We start from the raw sequence: 10,000 nt of genomic DNA, 5'->3' as shown, positions 1-10,000 counted from the left end.
GCAGGGTCAGGGGCCCACCTCGGTACCGGACGCCCACCATCGGTGCAGCAGGGGTGCGCCGTCAGCGTGGGGGAGAGAGCCCTCGTCAGCTCCCAGCACGCGCGCGCGCTACTGTGGGACGTAACCGAGAAATGAGTGATTCCGTGACCAGGCGGGGTGAGGCCAAGCATGTGTTGAACTAACCCGATCCACTGCTGGCTCTCACCCGTACACCATGGACGCCGATAGCGGACACCTGTGTAGACAGACCGGCCTTCAACGCTTCCCTCAGACGGTTCCGGGTGAGGATCGTGTCTTTTCAGACCGAGGCCCCCCCATAGAGGCATGCCCGCTGGTTTGGGGAGGAACTACCCGGGCGGCACAGAAGGCTTCAACCCTAGGCCCAACCCAAGGCCTGTGTCTCGGTCATCATGATCATACCGAGGCTGCCGACCTCCCATCCTGAAGGAGCGCACACACCTCATGGGAGAGTTTTTGATAGGTATGTCATGTCGAGGCTGCCGTCCTCAATGAGCGCAGTCACCCCTTTTGTACAGCTTTCGTTGGTGAACGATCATACCCGAGAGGCTGCCGACCTACCCGTCCTGAAGGAGCGCATCCACCTCTCGCCCTATTCCTGTACCTAGGTATGTCGCACCGAGGTTGTGGCTCTATCCCATATATTCATTCATGAGCTCACACCTCATTGTACATTGCGCATTGGTTTGACCGGTTGTCTTTCTTATGACAGGGAGAAACCTTAAGTGGTAACCCGAGAGCCTAACCCCTGGCGGGCATCGTATGCCAATAGATCGGGAGAGCTCCGAACGCCCTCGAGATTGACACTCTCCCTAAAAACCTGCTGGTAGGTTTTTGCAATCCACCGTACGCGTTTTCCTCCACGGCCGGGGAGGTTCTCGCCAGCCATGCCCGCCAAGGCAAATCTTCCCTCGGACACACCTCGGACGCTCGACCCCTGAAAAGGCCTGGCTGAACCAAGTGATGGTCGATGCTACTGGTATAACTGAAAAACCCCTGGCGGACTTGGGTTCGGATAACGGTCTTAGAGCGCACCTAGGTACTGTGCCATTGGATCCGGTAAGGCCAGCCGAAACCAGCATCTTCCGGGCTTGCGCACAGCACCCTCCGGATACGCACAGGCCGAGGTAGAGCATGTGAGGCTGGTGCCTGGAGGTCGGCGAGACCTCCAGTGTTAGGGGGGTCACCACTCCACCCCTAACCGGTGAAAGTGTTAGAGTCAGGCTAATGTTACCTTCACGCACCGCCTTGCATCCAGGCCTTATGAATGGGATAACCATTATAAGGTTAGGATGAACTCAAGAGACATGCTCTCCTATATACCTGCTGGTAGGTGTTTGCAATGCACCGTATGCGTTTTCCTCCACGGCCGGGGAGGTACTCGCCAGCCATGCCCGCCAAGGCAAATCTTCCCTCGGACACACCTCGGACGCTCGACCCCCGAAAAGGCCTGGCTGATCAAAGTGATGGTCGATGCTACTGGTATAACTGAAAAACCCCTGGCGGACTTGGGTTCGGATAACGGTCTTAGAGCGCACCTAGGTACTGTGCCATTGGATCCGGTAAGGCCAGCCGAAACCAGCATCTTCCGGGCTTGCGCACAGCACCCTCCGGATACGCACAGGCCGAGGTGGAGCATGCAGGCTGGAGGTTGGACAGACCTCCATAAGGGGGGTCACCACTCTTACACCCATGCCCAGCAGTGGCATTTCGGTCGGGCGCAAGCAGTGGTTCGAAGGCCTGAGAGACACGGATGTCTTTGACCTCCATCAGCAGGGGTCACTTATCCCTCCCCTTAAGCCGTCAAGGTGCATTAGAGTCGGGCTAGTTCACCTTAACGCACTGCCTTTCTTCTGATCCTTATTATGGTACAATCATATAAGGCTCAGAAAGCATGCTCCCCTATATACCTGCTGGTAGGTGTTTGCATTACACCGTTAGCGCATTCCTCCAGGGTCGGGGAGATGCCAGACAGCCATGCCCGCCAAGGCAAATCTTCCCTCGGACACACCTCTGAGACTCGATTGCCGAAAGGGCATGGCTGATTCAATAAGTGGTTCGTGGCAATGGTATAACACCTACCATTCTCAAACACATGGGGGGGGTTTACGGCCTTAGAGCGCACCTAGGTGCTATACCATTGGATCCGGTAAGGCCAGCCGAAACCAGCATCTTCCGGGCTTGCGCATAGCACCCTCCGGATACGCACAGGTCGAAATACATTACGTGAGGATGGAGGTAGGACGACCTCCATAAGGGGGAGCATCACGCCTCCACCCTTGCCCAGCGTGGGCACTTTGCTCGGGCACAGCCCGTGTCATTTAAAGGCCTGGATCTTTTCAGACCTCCGGGGGGGGCCTCACTCCCCCCCTACTTTGCTCAGAGGGAGCCTCTTACTCGGATAAAGTGATATAGTGTCTGCCATTGCAGGCCTGGATCATCTGTGACTTCCAGGGAGAGGCCTCTCAACTCCTCTCTTAAGCCGAAGCGTGCACTTTAAACGGATAAAGTGTGTGGCATTACATGCCTTTAAGCCTGGAACCTTTCTGACATCCACATATAGGGCCCTCATGCTTAATCATAAGCCCAACATGTACACTTTAATCGGATAAAGTGTGTGACATTACATGCTTTCATGCATGGAGCCTTTCTGACATCCACACATAGGGCCCTCATGCTTAATCATAAGCCCAACATGTACACTTTAATCGGATAAAGTGTGTGACATTACATGCTTTCATGCATGGAGCCTTTCTGACATCCACACATAGGGCCCTCATGCTTAATCATAAGCCCAAATGTGCACTTTAATCGGATAAAGTGTGTGACATTACATGCTTTCATGCATGGAGCCTTTCTGACATCCACAGAGAGGCCCCTCATCCTCTCTCATAAGCCCAAGAGTGTCATTTAGTCGGATAAATTGTGTGGCATTACATGCCTTTATTCCTGGATCCTTCCTCACATCCAGAGAGAGGCATACCAACCTACTCTCATAAGCCCAACATGTACACTTTAATCGGATAAAGTGTGTGACATTACATGCTTTCATGCATGGAGCCTTTCTGACATCCACACATAGGGCCCTCATGCTTAATCATAAGCCCAAATGTGCACTTTAATCGGATAAAGTGTGTGGCATTACATGCTTTCATGCATGGAGCCTTTCTGACATCCACACATAGGGCCCTCATGCTTAATCATAAGCCCAACATGTACACTTTAATCGGATAAAGTGTGTGACATTACATGCCTTTAAGCCTGGAACCTTTCTGACATCCACATATAGGGCCCTCATGCTTAATCATAAGCCCAACATGTACACTTTAATCGGATAAAGTGTGTGGCATTACATGCTTTCATGCATGGAGCCTTTCTGACATCCACACATAGGGCCCTCATGCTTAATCATAAGCCCAAATGTGCACTTTAATCGGATAAAGTGTGTGACATTACATGCCTTTAAGCCTGGAACCTTTCTGACATCCACATATAGGGCCCTCATGCTTAATCATAAGCCCAACATGTACACTTTAATCGGATAAAGTGTGTGGCATTACATGCTTTCATGCATGGAGCCTTTCTGACATCCACACATAGGGCCCTCATGCTTAATCATAAGCCCAAATGTGCACTTTAATCGGATAAAGTGTGTGACATTACATGCCTTTAAGCCTGGAACCTTTCTGACATCCACATATAGGGCCCTCATGCTTAATCATAAGCCCAACATGTACACTTTAATCGGATAAAGTGTGTGACATTACATGCCTTTAAGCCTGGAACCTTTCTGACATCCACATATAGGGCCCTCATGCTTAATCATAAGCCCAACATGTACACTTTAATCGGATAAAGTGTGTGACATTACATGCTTTCATGCATGGAGCCTTTCTGACATCCACAGAGAGGCCCCTCATCCTCTCTCATAAGCCCAAGAGTGTCATTTAGTCGGATAAATTGTGTGGCATTACATGCCTTTATTCCTGGATCCTTCCTCACATCCAGAGAGAGGCATACCAACCTACTCTCATAAGCCCAAAAGTGCACTTTATTCGGATAAAGTGTGCAAAATTCCATGCATGGATCATTTGTGAGATCCATAAAGAGGCCTCTCAAATCCTCTAAAATGCCCAGGGAGTGACCTTTGGTCGGGCAAAGCGTGCGCCATAATCCTTGTCTTCATTTATGGTATACCATATATGTGGCTTTCAGAAGACCCTCTCCCCTATATACCTGATGGTAGGTGTTTGCATATCACCCATTCATAAAATCATCCAGACAGGGGGAATGAGATGCATGTCCGTCTGGGTGCACATTCGGCGGGCACTGTCAGAGGATCGAGGCCTCTGGATGATCCACCCCTTGGTCAAAATTGGAACATAGTGCGATTTTTGAACACAAAATCATACGTATGGTATAACATTTTTATCGACATAGAATTATTTTCGCCGAAAACTGACGCCTATGGTATACCAAATGAAGCGACATAGAATATTTTCCACTTGAAAACTTCGTGCTGCTGGTATATTTATGGACTTTGTGCATATTCTGAAGATTACTACTTGTATATGGTCTAACTCAGGAAGGGAAATAGACTAATTTCCAACAAAAACCTCATGCTACTGGTAAATTTAAGGACTCTGTGCATTGCCTGAAGATTACTACTTGTATAAGGTATAACTCAGGAAGGGAAATAGACTAATTTCCAACAAAAACCTCATGCTACTGGTATATTTAAGGACTCTGTGCATTGCCTGATATGACACTTCAGAGTCAATTTACACCTATTTCTAAGCAAGATAGAAAAAAAAACTGACAATTTTTCTTGATCCTGGGGATGTACCCGAGCTAAAGAGCATGTTTTTCGGACACTTTTATGCTTTTTTCCCTTAAAGCCACCACCTGGCAATGTTATAGCATTGGACTCTGTGCATTTCCTGAAGAAAATATCTTGTGTATGGTCTAACAAAGTAAGGGACATAGACTAATTCACTCATAAAACTCCATGCTTCTGGTATATTTATGGACTTTGTGCAATTTCTGACTTGAAAACCTCCACATGATGTTGGTATAATAACTTTACCTCATGCCCAGATGAGTGCACCTTCATCGGACACTTCAACTAGGCTGAGGTGTCTGGAGGGTCCACCCAGTGGCACGTACATATGGTATAACAGAAAAAAAACGATGGAGTACCGGTGACATCTTGTGGACTTTAAGAGTCAATGCGCCTTCCAAATAAGATTAAACTGTGCACTTTTTTTCTAACAGCATTTAACCATGGTATAATTTAAACTAAACTCTCCTCTTTTATTCTAAGTTCATTTGGCCATGGTATATTTTATTTAAAATGGCCTTTTTTACTCAAAGTGTCTTTTCTACTGGTATATTTTATTTAAAATGGCCTTTTCAATTATGCCGGTACGTTCTCAGCCCACGCAATCAGCAATGATTGGTCTCACCTGTTGCTGATTCTTTTCAATTATGCCGGTACGTTCTCAGCCCACGCAATCAGCAATGATTGGTCTCACCTGTTGCCATGGCTTTTTAAGGAACTCTGGTATATTTAATTTAAAAAGGCCTCTTTTTTAGTCTAAGTGTCTATGCCTCTGGTATATTTAATTTAAAAAGGCCTCTATTTTATTCTAAGTGTCTATGCCTCTGGTATATTTAATTTAAAAAGGCCTCTATTTTATTCTAAGTGTCTATGCCTCTGGTATATTTAATTTAAAAAGGCCTCTATTTTAGTCTAAGTGTCTATGCCTCTGGTATATTTAATTTAAAAAGGCCTCTATTTTATTCTAAGTGTCTATGCCTCTGGTATATTTAATTTAAAAAGGCCTCTATTTTAGTCTAAGTGTCTATGCCTCTGGTATATTTAATTTAAAAAGGCCTCTATTTTTTTCTAAGTGTCTATGCCTCTGGTATATTTAATTTAAAAAGGCCTCTATTTTTTTCTAAGTGTCTATGCCTCTGGTATATTTAATTTAAAAAGGCCTCTTTTTTAGTCTAAGTGTCTATGCCTCTGGTATATTTAATTTAAAAAGGCCTCTATTTTATTCTAAGTGTCTATGCCTCTGGTATATTTAATTTAAAAAGGCCTCTTTTTTAGTCTAAGTGTCTATGCCTCTGGTATATTTAATTTAAAAAGGCCTCTATTTTATTCTAAGTGTCTATGCCTCTGGTATATTTAATTTAAAAAGGCCTCTTTTTTAGTCTAAGTGTCTATGCCTCTGGTATATTTAATTTAAAAAGGCCTCTATTTTAGTCTAAGTGTCTATGCCTCTGGTATATTTAATTTAAAAAGGCCTCTATTTTATTCTAAGTGTCTATGCCTCTGGTATATTTAATTTAAAAAGGCCTCTATTTTAGTCTAAGTGTCTATGCCTCTGGTATATTTAATTTAAAAAGGCCTCTATTTTTTTCTAAGTGTCTATGCCTCTGGTATATTTAATTTAAAAAGGCCTCTATTTTTTTCTAAGTGTCTATGCCTCTGGTATATTTAATTTAAAAAGGCCTCTTTTTTATTCTAAGTGTCTATGCTGCTGGTATATCCTCGGACTTTGAAATATTTCAACCTCGCCTAACCCTCAATTAGCGCCGGTTGCCGAAATACTTGCACATTGCAACTTTGGAGACTCTTGCAGAAAGACAATTTGAAATCTGCAATGTGATATTTGAAAGCTGCAATGCCGACCAAAGTGTACTCTGAAACCCACTACACACAGTAGGCTTATAGGCCAACCAATTATGGGACTTTGTCATTTAAATTAAAATTATTTAGGACATCCAGAGGGGGCATTTCATTCATAATTCATGCCCAAGGAATGTGAACTCTGACCCCGCTACACACAGCAGGCTTAGAGGCATGGGTCTTTTTTAAACACCCAGAAATCTTTATTCTGTATAAAACAGTTACCCAATAAAAGCCTACTATGACCCCGCTACACACAGCAGGCTTATAGGCCTGAATTTAATTCCTCCAGAAACATATGGTATACAGCTTTAAGGAGGAAAATAATTACTACGGTGGAGTAATGCTGCCATCTTTTGGACTTTAAATGCCGGTGCGCCCTGCACATTTGAATGCAAAATGCTGGGGCTTTTTTTTAACCTCCATAAATTAGTAAAATGTATAAAATAGTTACCCTATTTAAGCACACTCTGAGCCCGCCAGACACAGTAGGATGAGACACATGGATGATTTAATACATCCATAAAATCCTTATTCTGTATTAAATACATAGCCTAAGAATGTGCACTAAGAGCCGGCCACACACAGTAGGATGAGAGCCCTGGATGATTTAAAACATCCAGAAAATCATTATTCTGTATAAAATACATTGCCTAAGAATGTGCACTAAGAGCCGGCCACACACAGTAGGATGAGAGCCCTGGATGATTTAAAACATCCAGAAAATCATTATTCTGTATAAAATACATTGCCTAAGAATGTGCACTAAGAGCCGGCCACACACAGTAGGATGAGAGCCCTGGATGATTTAAAACATCCAGAAAATCATTATTCTGTATTAAATACATTGCCTAAGAATGTGCACTAAGAGCCGGCCACACACAGTAGGATGAGAGCCCTGGATGATTTAATACATCCAGAAAATCATTATTCTGTATTAAATACATAGCCTAAGAATGTGCACTAAAAGCCAGCCACACACAGCAGGCTTATAGGCCTGAATTTAATTCCTCCAGAAACATATGGTATACAGCTTTAAGGAGGAAAATAATTACTATGGTGGAGTAATGCTGCCATCTTTTGGACTTTAAACGCCGGTGCGCCCTGCACATTTGAATGCAAAATGCTGGGTCTTTTTTTTCCTCCATAAATTAGTAAAATGTATAAAATACATAGCCTAAGAATGTGCAACAAGAGCCCGCCACACACAGTAGGATGAGACACATGGATGATTTAATACATCCAGAAATTAGTAAAATGTTTAAAATAGTTACCCCACTTTAGGCATACTCTGAGCCCGCCACACACACTAGAGTGAGACACATGGATGATTTAATACATCCAGAAATTAGTAAAATGTTTAAAATAGTTACCCCACTTTAGGCATACTCTGAGCCCGCCACACACACTAGAGTGAGACACATGGATGATTTAATACATCCAGAAATTAGTAAAATGTTTAAAATAGTTACCCCACTTTAGGCATACTCTGAGCCCGCCACACACAGTAGGATGAGACACATGGATGATTTAATACATCCAGAAATTAGTAAAATGTTTAAAATAGTTACCCCACTTTAGGCATACTCTGAGCCCGCCACACACACTAGAGTGAGACACATGGATGATTTAATACATCCAGAAATTAGTAAAATGTTTAAAATAGTTACCCCACTTTAGGCATACTCTGAGCCCGCCACACACACTAGAGTGAGACACATGGATGATTTAATACATCCAGAAATTAGTAAAATGTTTAAAATAGTTACCCCACTTTAGGCATACTCTGAGCCCGCCACACACAGTAGGATGAGACACATGGATGATTTAATACATCCAGAAATTAGTAAAATGTTTAAAATAGTTACCCCACTTTAGGCATACTCTGAGCCCGCCACACACACTAGAGTGAGACACATGGATGATTTAATACATCCAGAAATTAGTAAAATGTTTAAAATAGTTACCCCACTTTAGGCATACTCTGAGCCCGCCACACACAGTAGGATGAGACACATGGATGATTTAATACATCCAGAAATTAGTAAAATGTTTAAAATAGTTACCCCACTTTAGGCATACTCTGAGCCCGCCACACACACTAGAGTGAGACACATGGATGATTTAATACATCCAGAAATTAGTAAAATGTTTAAAATAGTTACCCCACTTTAGGCATACTCTGAGCCCGCCACACACAGTAGGATGAGACACATGGATGATTTAATACATCCAGAAATTAGTAAAATGTTTAAAATAGTTACCCCACTTTAGGCATACTCTGAGCCCGCCACACACACTAGAGTGATAGCCCTGGGTCTTTTAAAACATCCAGAAAACCCACTTTTAAATTATAGGCGCACCGACATTTTTTACCCAAAAGATGGCAGCATTACTCCACCGTTTTCCTTTTTTTTCCCCATTCAAAATTATTACTGAGCTCCACAAACTGCCTTTTCTGTTTAAAATCTGTCCCCAAGCTATCTGATCCTTTGCCCGGCCACACAAAGCAGGCTTATAGGCCTGGTTGATTAAAAGTGGGACTTTGTCATTTAAATGAAAATTATTTTTGACATCCAGAGGAGGCATTTCATTCATTAATTCATGCCGACCAAAGTGAACTCTGAGCCCGCTACACAATGTAGGCTTATAGGCCTGGTTGATTGATTATGGGACTTTGTCTTTTAAATGAAAATTATTTTAGACATCCAGAGGAGGCATTTCATTCATTAATTCATGCTGACCAAAGTGTTCTTTGACCCCGCTACACACTGTAGGCTTATAGGCCTGGTTGATTAAAAGTGGGACTTTGTCTTTTAAATGAAAACTATTTTAGACATCCAGAGGAGGCATTTCATTCATTAATTCATGCCGACCAAAGTGAACTCTGAGCCCGCTACACAATGTAGGCTTATAGGCCAGGTTGATTAAAAGTGGGACTTTGTCATTTAAATGAAAATTATTTCAGACATCCAGAGGAGGCATTTCATTCATTAATTCATGCCGACCAAAGTGAACTCTGAGCCCGCTACACACAGCAGGATGATAGCCCTGGGTCTTTTAAAACATCCAGAAAACCCACTTTTAAATTATAGGCGCACCGACATTTTTTACCCAAAAGATGGCAGCATTACTCCACCGTTTTCCTTTTTTCTCCCCATTCAAAATTATGTCTTTGCTCCACAAACTGCCTTTTCTGTTTAAATCTGGCCCCAAGCTATCTGATCCTTTGCCTGGCCACACAAAGCAGGCTTATAGGACTGGAAGAGCCAACCTGTGGATAAT

This window comes from Brachyhypopomus gauderio, unplaced genomic scaffold (genome assembly GCF_052324685.1).
Source record: "Brachyhypopomus gauderio isolate BG-103 unplaced genomic scaffold, BGAUD_0.2 sc123, whole genome shotgun sequence".
NCBI classification, from domain to species: Eukaryota; Metazoa; Chordata; class Actinopteri; order Gymnotiformes; family Hypopomidae; genus Brachyhypopomus; species Brachyhypopomus gauderio.
The sequence above is the reverse complement of the archived record's forward strand: the minus strand, read 5'-3'. Positions refer to the sequence as shown.